Genomic DNA, 16,091 nt, shown 5'->3' with positions numbered 1-16,091 from the left:
ATGAGCCGTTAGCAAAACTTATTTGCAATAAATTTGCCACGGCTCATAAAAAAGAATGTTTCAACGAGAGGTTGGTGGTGCTTGCGGTTCGGTTTGAAAGGGTGACGGAAGTATGACGAGCCTTGGGAAGCAAAGAATCGTAATGGATGCTGTTTTGGCTTGCTTCACGGCCACTACCGTTACTGACTATCAAAAGCGTGATGGTTTAGTGTGGCGTGTAGGTGTTTCGGTTCTGTTTTTGTAAGGAAAAAAAGGTAAGTACTTGATATGAAAGGGTTCTTGTTACATTAAAACATTATCAAAAAAAATAATAAGAAGATAATGACTGCTACACAAAACATGGCGCTATATTGTGGAATTGTACCTAATTGTGGTAAGGTTGTGAATCTAATTTCGAACAGATGGTGATTAAAATTATAATATTTTAGTCTCGGAAGTAAATTTTGTTGCTCTCTTGCTACAGCTCTCTCAATTTAACAAATCACTTCATTTGATCTTTTGTGACATCAGATAACGAAGTCTGGGTTCACTGTCTCGGTCAGTCTTGCAGATTAACGCTGTTGTTCAGCAAATCAAAATTTCACTCCATTTGAGCCTAAAACCTGACTCCTCTTTTTATGTGATAGGAGTCTCCTAAAAGAGATAAACGTGCTGGGTAGTCCGGTGTCATTCTCGTGACACAATTAATCTACCGGAGCATAGATAGATTTGCTTCACCACAGGGAACTCATCATTGTAACTGCTTCTTTATAGTCCCTCCACATCTTGTCTAGTGCATCTTGTAGAGTCATATAGAATATCTTCTTCTTTTTTGTCTGCCTCAGGTTGAACTAGTCGTGGTAACATTGCCAAGTCGCCAGATGCCATTGCGCGTTACATCCGATCTCCGCCAGGCTGGACTACAAATGAAACAGCCAACCACTTCGTTGTGCTATGTTACGACTCCTCATGTCGAAGAAGCATCTTCCTGATTCCTTGCATACCCCACCAAATTCCGGATTACTCCAAGTACATTGGAGTAATCCGTCAGCGTAGGCTAGAACTCGCAGCCGTAGAAGTTCACCGGACTTGTTATTAAGTACCCATGAAAGTATAAGACTACTTCTCGAGGACATAAAGAATCTTGTCATATGGATGTCGCTCCTAGCAGAGCAAGCAAAATCTAAAGTGAAATTGCTTTGATTGCGTATCGGCCTAACCTACCTCATGAGCACATGCGTGCCCCACAGTTTTTCTGCATGGATTGGTGGCAGAGTTTGTGGGACACCGATAAGCTCGGTAGGTTTCTTTATTCGATCACTCTCAAAAAATTTCTAATGGTTTAGTTCCACGACATCTCAGGAGATCGTGCGTTTATTCGAATGATTTCTAGGCTAAGATGTAAACATGTTACTTTTGGCGCTCATGTCCAGCATATAGGACAGGTCGGTTCCAAAGTATATGAAGCTGTGGCATCGGATATATACGACAGAGATCATCTTGGACTATGGGGCTGTTCAACCTACCTTGTTTGAAGCAATCCAGAGCATAGGAAAGTTGCCGAATATTCAGACGAAATATCTGAACATTATCTTCGATTTTGTTCGGTATTTTCGTTCGGGTTCTTCGATACGAGTTGTTCTTCGCTTGTATAAATGAGTAAACGTTGTTGCACCTGAAGGATACAGGTGAAGAGACAAGTAGGATACACCTAGAGCGCTAAGCTACGAGACATCGGATTCAGGTGTGGACAGAATTTCTTACTCTAAAGACTAAAGACTCTAGCCTTAAACAGGGAACTCAGCTCACCCGGTATAAGGTGCGGTGTTTTTATCTGTAAATTAGTTTCAAGCAATGGCCAATTTCAACTCTAAAAATGAAATTGTATCATTTATTAAAGCATCGCCATTCAAACCGAGCTACTTACGGTGTAACTGATCTACGTAAACGGTTCCAAGCTTGCCAAAAACCATCAACATTCGGCACGCACAAAACACCATTGGGGAGCCGCGACTTACGCAGTTCACACGCAACGCAACGAGTTAAGTATAGATATATTTATCCCTTCCAGTTTGTTCATTTGCACATGGTTTGTCGTAGGCCCCATTTCTGCTTCAACCCAGTCAATCGAAAACTCTGTCAAAATGCTGTTTAACGGTAGTGATGCTACTGCAGAGCCAGCATTCGTACACGGTTCGTCACGCCCGGCATAAGCAACGGAGCGCGAGAAACATGTTTCGTTTGGTTTGTCGGTTGAACGCGCAAGCCACGGGGACAATTGCTAGTGGGAAGGACTCTTCTTCTGCCGGCGGGAGAATTGGGAAAGCCGTGCACATCCTCACTCCCTTCCGGTCCACTTCGGAGCGATATACATCCCAGTTGTTGTTGGGGGGAGGTGGTTTAAAGGAGCAAAACAAAAAAAGACATGCCCAAAAATGGAATTCGTACGTAAATGGAAATAAACAATGGGAGCAACGGGAGAAAAACAAATGAAATCGAGCGAAAGGTGATTTTGGTAGCTGTTGTTTTCTTTTGTACACACACCGCATCACGATCTTTACGATTGTTTCCCTTTTCCTTTTTGCGGGCTTTTTTCTTACCCCCACCGGAGCCGGAAAAATGGACCCGCTGCTATTTTCTTGAGGAAAGTATAAGCAAAAAAAAAGAACCTATTCGTTGTCAAACCGATCGCGAGTAACAGACGAGCGAAGGAATGAAAGCGCCTGATGGACGCCTGACGGGTTAGAAAACAGAGACAGCCGCCATCTTTTCCCATCGAGGTCGAGATGGTCGTTGCGGTGGGGTGGGTTTCCGTTTCGCTGAATACACGCCCGGGTGATAAGAGCGACGGAGTACCGAGCAAAAGTTTCGAGGATGCTGCCTTGGCGAGGACGTGGCAAGACAGGGCGGTGGGCTACAAGTTATGAGTAGGGAACGAAACGGAACGGCAGCTTGTATTAGTCCTCGTGCTCGTCTTCGTCGTCATCGTCGTCCTGTCGACCGGTGTCGACCGGTGGTGGTGTGGGGGACCGCCGGTGCTGGTGATATTGTAAGCGGACATAAATTTCGAATATAAATTAGACGGAAAAAAGCATAAACCCGGAGGGACTGAGATGGAAATGATGTCTAATGCGAAGGGAAAACTCGACTGCTGGTGCTGCTGCTGCTTCGATGATTCCGGTCGCCGGTGAAGGTTGACGGGTGCTGGGATTGGGGAAGGTGAGTGCACAGGCACAGGGGGCACGAGATTGACGAGGGTCGAAGACTGAGCGCTCGAGCATACGACGGGAGAGACGTCTTCGATGATGTTCGGACTCGGAGGTAGATTTTGGCATCTCGTTCTTGCGTTCCCGGCCCTGTCCTGCCAATGATTGTGGGATTTTTGCACACGGGTATGTAGTGGTGTTGGCGCATGAAGCGTGGGGTGGATCATAATTGTTGAATAATAACATGAGGGTCTTAAATTTCAACCATCCTGCCTTCGCTTCAGCACTTTATCGCCCGGCGTACTCCTTGCGCCTTGAAACCCCTAAACATCCGAGATCTGCACGCGTGGGGACCAATTTACACCGAGGGCCGGGTTTCATAATTCCTTCACCTTTTCGAGCATATAATCAGCAGCAAGAGGTGTTGTTGCTGTTGCTGCTGGAATGATAAGATAAACCAGATAAGAAAAGCTTCATCCTTTGTGCATTTGAAAAAAAATCATCTTGAAGTAGTAATTTAGGAAGGGTTTTGTTATTTAAATATAAGTACAGGATATCCCGACGATGTTTCAAAATTTTTTTTAGACGTTTTTGAATTTGTTTTGCAGTGTATTGATCAAGATATTTCCCATATATTTTAGAATTTGTCCCATAAGTTTACGACAGTTTCTCGGTTATTTTTAGGCATATTTAACTGTTTTTATTAAGGAAAGATGGTCGTCCTGCAAGACTTTTTTTATTCACATTTTTTCAAATGTTTCCGAAAACATATAATAGTTTGAAACACTTGTTTGTAGAACCTGAAACAACAATTCGAAGTGACGAGTAAAAATTATAAAAAATACGGCTCAGAGCTGTGACATTTAAATTAACTAGGATCGTATTTTTATTCTTATTATAGGTAGGAATATAGAATAAAATGTATTATAATCTCCCTAGAATAGTCTAAGGAAAAATGGCAATTGATGCAGCTTAAATTGATTTTCAAGACTAAAATTTATTAATAACTATCTGAACATTGGGCAGTAAATTAAACTCATGTTCTGTTACTCGTAAGCTCGTTTGAAAGTTAGCGCTAATGGGCAACAGAGTTCCAGTTTTGCTTGCAAATGTTGGATGGCGTTAAGTTCGTTCAAATTTAAGTTACCCTAAGTTTATCGAAAAAATCGTTATCGAGTTAGTTATCGAGCAGAAAATTCCAAGAGTAATGTATCGGTCACGATCAATCGATCGATGTGATCCATTGAAAAACCCTGCAACATTAGACAAGAAGAAAAGCAAAAAAAAAACAGCAAAATTCTTAAGCAACCTAATTCGCGCAAAAACTTGTCCGTGGTTCAATCCTTTCCAACGTCCACATTAATCTTGCCACATTTTCCGCATCAACTTCAATATTCGTTTCGATACATCTGACACCGCCAGCTGACTGGTTGGCTGGTTACGTGTGGCCCGGTCCGGCCATCCCCACCAAAAGGAAACCCGTTCTTATTTGATTAAAAGATAAGACGGCGGCTCAAAATTTACGACCTAACGCCACATGATGGCAGCCCACGGATGGTTTGCCGTTTGACGCCGATGGAAAGTTTTCCAAACTCCTGCCAGCTTTTGCGTCACCCAAGAAAACCACCCAACGCGGTGTACACTTTTCCGGCGATTTTTCCGCTGATAAAATATGTATTTCAAAGGAGAGGGAGATAGAGCGAGAGACAGCAAAAAAAAAGTGCGAATGGATCGCACCGGATTGCGGATTGATGATTGAGGAGGATTCTGGAGCAGGACATCCTTTTCAAATCCACGAAGAGTCTCTCAAACATACAAGACATCATTCCAGTTAAAAAAAAAATCCTCGGACCGTAGAAGTGTCAGTGACAATCGGTTTTTTACAGGAAGTGTGAGAAAAAGAATCCCAAAAGTGAGAGAGAACGATTCATCCCCCAATTCTTCAGGAGTTCCCGATGTGGCTGACGAGAGGGTTGCGAAAATTAGTTCTGCTGGCAGCGGCATGATCATTAAATGTAATTTATTTGATTTAACACCAACTCTCGGACCATTAGCCGGTAATTACCGTAAAAGGGGAGTGAGTGTTGGGTGGAAAAGGGGGTTCCCGAACCGCACCGCACGCGGACTGACGGGTCATAACCGGTGAAGGAAGTATAAAATTTCAAGGTAATGGACACCCAATCTCCCATCCAACACGATCCTACGGAGAGGGGTTGATGAAGCGAATGGAAAATTGAAGCTGGCTGGCCCCAACTTCAACCTCCCCAAAAAAGGGTGGCCACGGTGTTATGGGCTGAATTTCTTCCAACGATAATAATTTACGTTCGAAGATTGATGCGCACGTCCGTCCAGTTCGGCATCTCGGCTAGCAAGATAAGGGATGTTTGGCAATTTTCCAACAAACGACAGCTACAAAACGGCCCTCTTTTCGCTGACCTGATCTTGATCTATCAATTGTAAATCAATTCCATTTTCCATTTTGCTCCGGTTTTTGTTCTGTGCAGAATGGCTTTTCTAGAACCGATCTACCAAAACTTTGTGTAGGAAATAATTCGCATGCGGGAAAAGCATTTGTGACACAACAATGTGACAACCGTAGGTACAGTGTACGAGACTGAATGATGAGTTTTCCCTCCCCTGTTTTCCACCGCACACCATCGTCAAACACATTAAGATGAATGTTAAATGCTTCACCCTCTGTGTCACGCGAAAATGACTTCGAAGAAAACGACTCACCCCGTACAAATGGACGGCATTTTGTAGTGCCCCGTTTGCCGACTGTTACGATAAGCAAAGAAGGGTCGTTGAAGAGTGTGCCTGTGTGCTGAAGGGACAAAAAACATGCGCCATCGTAATTTCGCTGCCAACAGCATCCGATGGCGTTCGGTTTTTTTTTGGGAAAGTCACTCCACAGGGACTTTGGTTGTCCTATTAATTCATCTCCTTTTGGATTTTGGTGCCACTTCCTTTACCTCTATAGTTAGAATAATGGATTTACGTACGTAAAAAGGGGTTAAGCACGTGTCGTGATGCGTTTGCGTCAAAAGCTTATCGGCATTTGAAAACTCAAGTCGTCAAATTTTTTCGAACCCCTTTTTTGCGCTAGACGCGAAATTGTCTCGTTGGTGGGCTGAATGAATCCGCCTTCGCTCAAGCGTTCGTTCGTTCGGTTTGGCATATTTCTTGTCACCGGTGTACAAAAAAACACGACCCACACAAGCATACAAGGCAAGGACGACGGTTCAAAACCTGCATGCGGCATCGGTATAAGGCGCAATAGCGACAGAACCACGAAAGAGAGAGAGAGAGAGAGATCGCGAGATGGAAAATGTATTGTTTGGAAACAGGATGGAAGTAGCCTTCCCGCCCCATCCGCCTTCCGCCCTTTCTCCTCCTGCACCCATCAGGACAAGTGATGGAAATGGAAAGACAAGATGATGTTCGCTTTTTGTCAGCCACTGATGACTCTCGGCGCTGGCACCGGAACCGAGCGTCCTTTTTTGACTGAGAGATGAGATGGTTTCGCCTTTTTGGATGGATAGGGAAAAATACATTTTGCGCCACTGCGCTTCGGTAAATTTCCCCCCTAACCCCCCCCCCCCCTCTCCCTTCATTCGTCCCCTAACCTACCTTCCCTTCAGCATCCAGTGTTCCAAACGGAGCTTGACTCGTTATTTGTTTTTCCGTTTCATTTTCAACCTCCCAAAAACCGTTCTGTCCTTCTCAGCTGCGGTAGCACTGGTATGGGACTTTCTCTTTCTTGCTGCGTGTGGTAGATGGGGTAGATTTGGGTGGTATGGCAAATCGAGCAAGGAAAATGCCTTGGCTGACGTGCAGGACGCAGTGCTGTTCGTCCTTTAGTTCGGGTGGGAGTGTTTGCTTGATGGATGCAGGAATAAAGCGTTAAAAGGGAAAAGCGCGCGCGCCGCGCATCGTCTCTTGGTGAGCAAACATTGGTTCAACGGGTCGGAACGCCGGGAAGGGAGAGCACGGCGGGTATTAGAGGGGCCAGGCAGGGTGGTTGTTTTTCATGAACGAATGTAGCTGTCGGGGGAAAGGTTGGGAGCAGCACAAAACCGGATCACATCACATCACATCACGTCTTGGTCGTGCTCGTGATGGGTGTAGTATGGTGGACGCCATGCCGGCGTTCCGAGGGGGCGTCTTCGGAGTCTCGGAGATGTTTTTCCTCGATTCGTGTTTTACCGAACGAGAGTTCCCGTTCCTGGTAGGTGTATGTGTGTGTGTATATAGGAGGATGACGATGGTGCTTTCTCCGCACGTCAAACAACTTCTACCACTGATGGAAGGAAATTCCATCCGGTGAGGTAGGAGTCGGTGAAGACGGGCGAGCATGACGGAAAGTTTATGCTCGAGAGTTTTCGCAAAACGCAAAGAGCGCAATCGTAAATGGAAGAGAGCATATACTGGGGATGCGCGATGCTGATGCCCCGGAGCCAGACAAGGAAGGCCGGATTGCTATTAGATATTGTGAAGCAACGACGAACCCTTCTTCTGGTGTGTGTGTATCGGGTTGAGTGATGGGTAGTTTGTGAGATGGGTGGTTGTTGTGTGCTACAAGGAAAGATGGGGGAGAAGGTCGGGCACGGTGCATCCACTCCCTGGTATGTGTGTATGTATGGTTGGTCTATTGGTATAGTAGGCGGGTATTATCATGCTTTTCCTTGCCAAGCGAACAACAATTCCCTTTCCCGCAAGAACACCGGAGGAACGCCGGAAAAACCTCGAAATGGATATTGTTTTGCTGGATTGACGAACGCATACCGATGGAAAGTGGGTAAAAATGGTTTTCGATGGTGAATGTTAGTGGATTTTTCCTTTTCCCATTTTCATAAACATTCGAGTTAATCCGCGAAATGAGCCAACGGGGAAGATTTAATCGTACGTAGTGCAAGTGGTGCGTTGAGAAGCGAGGCCAACGCCTCGCATCGTATTTTTAGCCCGTTAAGGTTTCCATCCGTCACAGGCTTGGGGAAATTGCATCACATCAATATACAACAATTTATTTTATGTAAAAACCTTACAAAAATGTTTCTCGCTTTCCTGCAAGCAGCTGCTTCTGTTCGCCATGTCATTCAAGCATCGAATTTCGAAACTCAGCATCTCCAAACACACGCACACTTGTAGGTCCCTTGGTATCCTTCCATAGGACAAAAAAACACACAGCTCCGCAACAGCGAGGACCGTTTTGAGCGATTCGAAGTTGTGCGAGGTTGTGGCGGTTTTGAGGCACGCTGGTGGGCCTTCCCTTTTATCGCTGCTTCCTGCATCTCGGCGGGAACACAAGTGGGGACCGGGTAAAGGTGTTGTGCAAAAGGAAACCCTCCCGGACGGACGGCGTCTCCATGCCGGTGGCATGATAAGCCGATAGTGCGGTATGGGGATGGGACGTCCGTCCGGGACGTGGGGGGGGAAAGTTATGAGAACAGATCCTGACACGTCTCGGGATGGATAAAACTCCAACTCCAGCATCCCAAGCGGATTCCCAGACGGCAGACCGGGAAGTCAGGGCGTCGTGGGGTATATTTACGATTATAACCAAAGTTTCCTTTTCTTCATTTTGATTTGATTTGAATTCGACAATAAGGCTTCAAAAAATATATTTCACATCAAAAACGGCCTGCGGGCGTTCGGCAAACCGGCTTTGAACGCGTGGCGTTTTCCGTGGAGTTTTCCTTTGAGGCTTGTTTTTTTTTGTTTGTTTGCTGTTGTTCGTTAGGGAAAAGCTTCTTCTGACGAGCCCGGTAAACTTCCCGGCGCTGGTGCGGTCGTTTTTCCTTTGGTGAGATGTTTCCGGATCCGGTGTAGGGTTTGTTGATGAAGATGATGACTTTGGAGCAAAATAGCAAAACTGAATCCGGGGTGTTCTTGAACGGGGATCGAGCAACAAGCAACACAAAAAATGGGAAAGGAAAACATGAACTCACCATAGCAAAATGGCGTTTCTTGAAAGGAGTAGAATAGGCAGAGCTGGCCAAAAGAAGAAAAAAAAAGGGATTCCTTTAACGCATTGATGGAACAAGGAACGGGAAGGTCGTCCGTTTTTCAAACCCGGGCCACCGTTAATGATGATGCTCCGGCCTGGCGGTTTCGGTTTCGCTTGATTTCGTTTCGTTCGGGGTTTTGCGGGCCTGGGCAAGAAAATTGAACACCGCTTGCGTTCGAGCGCATAAATTCCCCTTTTATGCGCCCCCCCCTTCCCGCGTAACACCGGGAGTCCCGGAAATACTGCGAGAGCGAAAGCCTATGTCCATGATAAGGACAGGTGGCGTGGCAAACGGAAACAAGCAGAAGTGGCAATGTCTGGGTGCGGTGCCGTAACAAAAAAAAAGGCAAGGCGAAAAGTGTTTTGTTCTTATTGGTTCGATCGTAAATTTCAAACGCAAAGCTAATTTCCTTTCGGTATGATTTTCATATTTATTTTTATGCCACGTCCGACGATCGATTCCGCTCGTTGATATTTGCCCTTTATTTTTTTTTTTATCCGCATCCTTTCATCCTCCTGGACGGACTTTCCTCGCCAACCAATCGCGTACAACCCCTCGGTTGGCTTATGTTAAGTCCCGGGGAAAAGCCGGAAAATGCGAGGATGAAAATGATGAGGACCAATATTTTTTTTTTTTGCACATGAAATGGTTGGCCGGCGTGTCGGTGCGTGTTAGAGTGTGCGTATAGTACCCCTCGAAAAACCTCGAAGGGTCGATGACTACTGGTTGAATGATGGCAGATTTATTGGACCGTTGATATTAGTTTGATTGGCTCCTGGTAGTTTGGCGTTTCTGCGTTTGTTTGTTGCTGCGTTCCGTACGTTTCGGGACGGGGTGGTGAGTTCGTTTGCGTATTTCACTGCTTCTTTCCGGTTGTTTGGGCTTAAGATTCCGCCCAGAGGGACGCACCTAAGAGGCGGTCGGGTGGACCGGGTGTATGTGTGTTTGTGTTGCTATTAATCAGCAGAAGCGTTGGGTGGACTGTTTCGTGACTGTGATAATGGGTGGTTTGGCCAGGAAAAGTAGCTGGTAGCAGTGGTGTAAGTAGAGGAAGAAGAACAAGAACAAGAAGAAGCGGCAAGTACTTAACGAACGGTGGGAAGCCATTAGTGAGTAATGGTTATTGTCTGTGAGTAAAAGCTGCTTCTAGACGCTTCTTCAAACCAAGAAGCGAGGAAAGAATGCTAAGGACACAGTTTCATTGACGCTTATTGAGGGGTTGAAATTTAGAATGCTCAATATGTATTTCCTAATCAAGAAGATACGATCATAAAGTGTAGCATTGCTAGCATGGGGCCCAGATACACCGGTAAGGGAAACCATCAAACTTTATGTATATTGTTAGTTGTTTACTTTGAAAGTTATTGCCTGTTGGATGGTGGAAACGTTTCGCGTTGCGTTCGATCGTTTCGACGAGTGACGTTGGGTGAAAGCAATGTCACTAATTAGCATGTATTGATTTAGTAGAATGGACACAAATAATTAAAGTTTATAAAAAAATCTTTTTAGTATTCACAAGTGGTCTTCGATTTATTACCAGACGCTTAATTTTTGATTATATTAGTAAAATTTTGTTTGAAGGAATTTATTCAAACTTCCATCACCAGGATATCGAAAATCGTGTAAATTATTTCATCGATCTAGGATTGATGACGAAACACTGATATTTAAAATTTGATATTTTTTTGTAACAATGTTTGGATCCATCTGTAAAGGATCCTTCCCCAACTTTCAGACATTTAAGATGCTTAAGACTTGATATATTTATTTATTTTAAATATCTATTGCTTGGGCTACGTATAGGTGACTTAATGACTAAAAAATTAATATTATAATTATTAACCCAGCGTAAATTTGTTTGTTTGTTTTACTAGAGAATCTTTGAGTCTCTGAGACAACATTCGCTCCTCTACTGTGTACAAAAAGTCGTTAATATTATTACAAAACTAATGCAGATGAGTTGCAGTTTGATGAGTGATAGCAATATCTCGTAATTGATGTCTAATTTGCAGCTGGGGCAGGAGTATCGGTTCACAGATGAGCACTCTTAAATTACCGATTTTTCTTGATTCCTACGGAGAATCACATATTTTTCATGTTATTGGCTAAAAAAATAATAAATTAATGAGTTCAGCAGGATTTTTTTTTGTATGATGGAAATGAAGAGTAAATTTTGTGGCTCTTGATTACCTTTGATTTGATATGCGAACTTGACGAAAACAATCAATGGTAAGGATTATAAAGTTGGCAGAGTAATGTGTTTTTCTTTACACTATTTACATACGTTCAAAACCCCTACGACCCCCAGCCAACCTCTCGGCTGAAAAGAGCGTGAGCTGAAAAGAATGGAAATCATACCGATAACTACTGATAAGTTTTTTTTATTTCGCACCGATAACGAAGAAAAAAATCAGGTCACTATGGATGGCTGAATTCGATATCTTCCCATCGAAGCGGTGTTGGACTCCCAGCGTCTTAGGCTTAGATCAGCGCAGAACAATGTTCAAGAATGAATAACACCAGGATGATGATGAAGAGAGCGAATCAAAGAATTCTTAGAGGAAGCGTAGTCAATTTTAATGAGAAAAATGGAAATCAAGCAGGGTAGAAGTTGTAGTAGAGGCTCACATGAATCACACATCGTCCGGCTAGAAGGGATAAGCAAGTAATCCTCCTGAACACGAGATGTAGCGTACAAAGGAGTTTTTTTTTTGTATAAGTTGAGGCGAGTCAATATCGTTTCGAATCATACAACTAATAAAAGAAGCTTGAGAGAAAGCAAGGCGATCTTTTAGGGACACTAAAGATATTACGAGGAAAGAATGATTAATACGTAAAATTTCACTGGCCTTTTTCAACCCCAGTGCTCCAAGTCTGACTAGTAGAATGATCCCACAGATCATTCTTCAGACATTTTTGGCTCGGTTGACAGTAAAGGTAATGAGTGAATTTTTACTTATCATCTAGGAGAATTATTATGTCATTTAAAATTGAGACAGTTATATTCATCTTCATGTATTGTAGACACAGATTTTGCTACATTCATTAATTATATTATTCATAGTACTACTTGCAGATTGACCTCCAGTAAAGACAAAAAAGATTTATTGGAATCTGTCAAGCATAAAGACACATACGGTCAATGATATCGCTAAAAGCAGTAACAAATTTGCATAATTTTTTATTGACATCTTGCTCATCAAACTGGCATGACTTGTGTTGAACGATTTACGATTCCTTTGTATTCTTTTCGTTGGGTAATTTAATGTTTCTCTTTGGGATGCATTAAATCTGCTATCCACGTAATTTAAATAGTACTACAATCTTCTTCGTTTGTTGTCATTGTCGAAATTTCTTCAACCCCTTCTTTGTTAGGTGTTTTTGAACTGGTCTGTTGCCTTGTTTGCAGAAACATTATCCTTATCCTTCTTTCTAACCTTTCTTTACTAGGCGCTGCAAAACAAACAATTTGGTTTAGTCATATTTTAAGCTTACCGTACTTTGGGTTGAAGTCACCGAACTGTTGTTGGGATTGATCGGTTCTTCATTATCCTTGTGTAAGATATGGCGAATCCCTCCTTTAGTAACTGAATACCTTACATGCAAAACAAACACAGATCCAGAACTCGGCAATTCTAAAAAAATTACAAAAAAAAAACGCAGACAATTTTTAAAATTAAAATCCATCGTTGTAGCTAATATAGAAGCATTATCTCAGCATCGATTTCGTTTAGGTAGTCATCGCCTGATTATTTCAAAAATTCATCACCCATCCCCCAGTCAGCCTTCCAGCCATCGAAGCGTGTTTGTTTAATGGTGAAGAGGATCGTATTTTATATTTATTTGCCAACTTTCCCGTGCGTCACTTTCCCGCATAGACCCAGTAGTAGTTTTCAATCGTGCATAGGCAAAAATGAAGCAAAAAAAAAAAGAAAAATCTCACCCACCACACTATGGCCAGTAGGACGAACCTATTTCCAATGGTGTGTGCTCCCTTTTCCCAGTCCAGAGAAGGCCAGCGTGTTCGGGGTCCCAGCACGGTGAAATGTTTCCGCTCCCGAAAATCCTTCTATGATCCTCGTCACCATCGGCCTTCTCCTCCACCCGGGTGCTTTCGCTCCGTTTCCGGGGAACCCAACAATTTATGCAACATCCCTGGCACACCAATACACCCCACGCCCATTCTGCTCATTTCGAACCGATGCCCGTTTCGGATGGCTAATGCAATAAATCATAAATTAAACGACATCTTTAGAAATCATAATCATAATTTCTGTCGCACTGGCAAACGGGGAAACCACCGCTGCTTTCTCTTCGCTTTTACCCTCTTGGGAGTGACACCTGGGTCGGTCTGAGGGAGAGGGGGGGGGGGGAAGTTTTGGTCGGAGTGGGAAAATGGGTGAAGTTTTTGCCGGTGGAATAACTGTGCCTGATAAAAAGGGGTAGAATTTTTGGGCACTTTTTTGTTGTTGTTATTGTTGTGTGTATGTGTGTGTGTGTGTATGTGAGAATGTGTTTTTTTTTCGGTTGTTTTTGGATTTATTTGTCGCTAGTGCTTCCGATTCTAAACCCGAGACAGACGGACTGGAATGGAATTGGATGAGACGTTTTGGTAAATTTTCGACTGCGCCTGCGAGATGGTACAACGGGGGAAAACTCGTTCCCGCAAATGGTTTTTCGGAACGATAATTAGGAAGTTCAATGTGTAGGGAAAAAGGAGACTGTTTAATGGATTATGGGAGATTTGATGGTTGATGTGAATAAAATTAAAAAAATACAAAAAACTGAGAACATGCACGTACAAGATAGTAAAACTAAGAATGGATGATGAAATTGTTGTTGATGAAATGCTTTGAAAGATAGTATTGATTGCGTTTTATTAAGGAAAATATTAAAATCGATTGATTATGGTTTAAAACAAAAACATTCTTCAATATTATTTTGCCTACGTAAAACGTGTCAATGAAGATTACTTCTAAAACTCAACTTAACATCAGTGAGGGGCTCTCGGAACCGCACTGACGGCTACCGAACCGCTTCCAATCATCGTAACTCCGGCTCTGATTCCGGTTAAATCAAAACCACGGTTCCGCCTGGAACCGTCCGGAGCCGTTTCGAGTCGTCAGGAGTCGCTAGTCGGCAGCCGAAGCCGTTTGGAGCCGTTTGAAGCCGTCCGGAGCCATCGGGAGCCGTTGGAGAGAGCACCAATGTAGGTTATATCACGTATCATGGACGATTTGAAGCGCTGCTGAAATTCATATCATTACCGCCCCAACTCTAACGGCTACGACGATTCCGGTCGGTTCCGAACTCGGATTGAACCTACCTTCCGGAGCCGTTTCCAAAATTGGTGGAGTCAGTCGGAAGCGATTCCGTTTTTTGTCGAATTTTCCCATCACTTCGTTACATGTCCCATACTACATTGAGTCAGGGATTTGAACCAGAATTTCAGTTACTAAGATGTTAATAAAGCTACGAATTTACTCAAATAGAATAATGATCGAACTTAGTAAACAAAAAAATAACCAAAAAATAAATAAATAAATCATTTTATTCTTTAAAAAATCTTTAATTCGATAATTAGTAATGGAAAAAAAGCCAGCCGTCATACTCAAAATAAATAAAAAAATAAAAGTAAATAAAATAAATATTTTGCTATAAGTTTCCTAATCTATCAATTTATCAACGTAAATTTCCACTGACAATGGTAAGCATTTCAATCGATTCGAAGAAACATACCCAGCACCAAATCGTCTCCGTGTGATTCATTTCACACAATCCCGAACGACTGTCTGTCCCTGTCCACCCGGACCACTCGAAACCGATCGATGAAACTATCTAAATTCAATCATAAGTTAGTTTTCCTCACTCACAAGCAAAACTCCCCAACCCCCGTGGGCAACCGTGGGGATTGATGGCGGAAACTATCCAGGGAGCCAACGGGTTCGTTTTGTAAAATGAACGACAGATGCAATGTCACTCGTAGTTCTCGTCGTCGTCGAATCTCGGGGAGGAGCCAGCATCCTGAATCCAGCGGTACGGTGGCAAGACGAGGCATGCGAATCCTCGAATGCGGAAGCCCCTGGTGGCCAAAAGTGTGTGCACGCTTGCAAACCAGAGCGGAATCCGGCTGGGTATGTGCCAGTATGTGTCGATCAATATGGCTTTCGGGCGGGTTTTTGCTATTGGTGTGCCGCTGCATCGTGTTACCGCCCGCGGTAACGTAAAACCCTGCCGAACCCGAATGGTGGTGGCTATATAATTGAAGGAAATAGTTTTCCCGACAGCACCATCGGTGGAGAGGCAGGCAGGTGGTTGAGAGGTGCAGCATGAGAAATGCAACGGCACTAGCGGAAGAATGATGGAAAACGGACCGAAGATTAGCGCACCGAAAATGATTCGAGCGACTGGGTGGAAATAAATCTTGCCGTAAACTTTTAACATATTTCTTAATCGTCCCGAATGCGACTGTCGCATGCTGGGGAATGCATCGTCGTTTTCCATTCCATCGGGTGAAGAGACAGGGGTGGCAGGAGGCCGGAGGAGCGGTGTGACTTTCCGGCTGTGGCTCTGGCGCTGAGGCTCACGTATGCTGACTGTGTGTGAGGGGCGGCTAATAGAGATACTGAACGTACAGATGGTTTTTAAGGGCATGGTTTTGCCGAATCCAGAACAGTTCCGTCTTGGTTCGAGTGAAACGTGATGGTTGAGTTCGAGTGTTGTGTGTGTAGGCATGTTTGTCGTTGTGTGAGACAAAGTTAGTATACAAGAGACAGTTGATTTTAAATGCTGAAATGAAAGCTCTATCCAGATGAGCCATTACAAAAATTTAATATAATATATTTTGAAGCTTTGTGCAGAACGGGAATGTCCTTTTTGAGCACACGTCGCGAGACTG

At 43.7% G+C, this 16,091-nt stretch overlaps 3 protein-coding genes across 3 annotated transcripts in view; all 3 read right to left on the bottom strand.

The window, feature by feature from the left end:
• Positions 1 to 16,091, bottom strand: part of LOC126565129 (peroxisomal biogenesis factor 19) — a 349,045-nt gene that overhangs the window by 101,832 nt on the left and 231,122 nt on the right. The gene's annotated exons all lie outside the window — the stretch shown is intronic.
• Positions 1 to 16,091, bottom strand: part of LOC126563922 (trafficking kinesin-binding protein milt) — a 139,470-nt gene that overhangs the window by 83,664 nt on the left and 39,715 nt on the right. The window lies entirely within an intron of this gene.
• Positions 1,645 to 16,091, bottom strand: part of LOC126564882 (protein limb expression 1 homolog) — a 508,128-nt gene continuing 493,681 nt past the window's right edge. The window contains exon 5 of the mRNA XM_050222005.1: positions 1,645 to 1,654. The gene's annotated coding sequence lies outside the window, so the exon portion shown is untranslated. The remainder of the gene's footprint in view (positions 1,655 to 16,091) is intronic.

This window comes from Anopheles maculipalpis, chromosome 3RL (assembly GCF_943734695.1).
Source record: "Anopheles maculipalpis chromosome 3RL, idAnoMacuDA_375_x, whole genome shotgun sequence".
NCBI lineage: Eukaryota > Metazoa > Arthropoda > Insecta > Diptera > Culicidae > Anopheles > Anopheles maculipalpis.
Note: the sequence above shows the minus strand (reverse complement) of the source record. Positions and strands in the feature narration are given on the sequence as shown.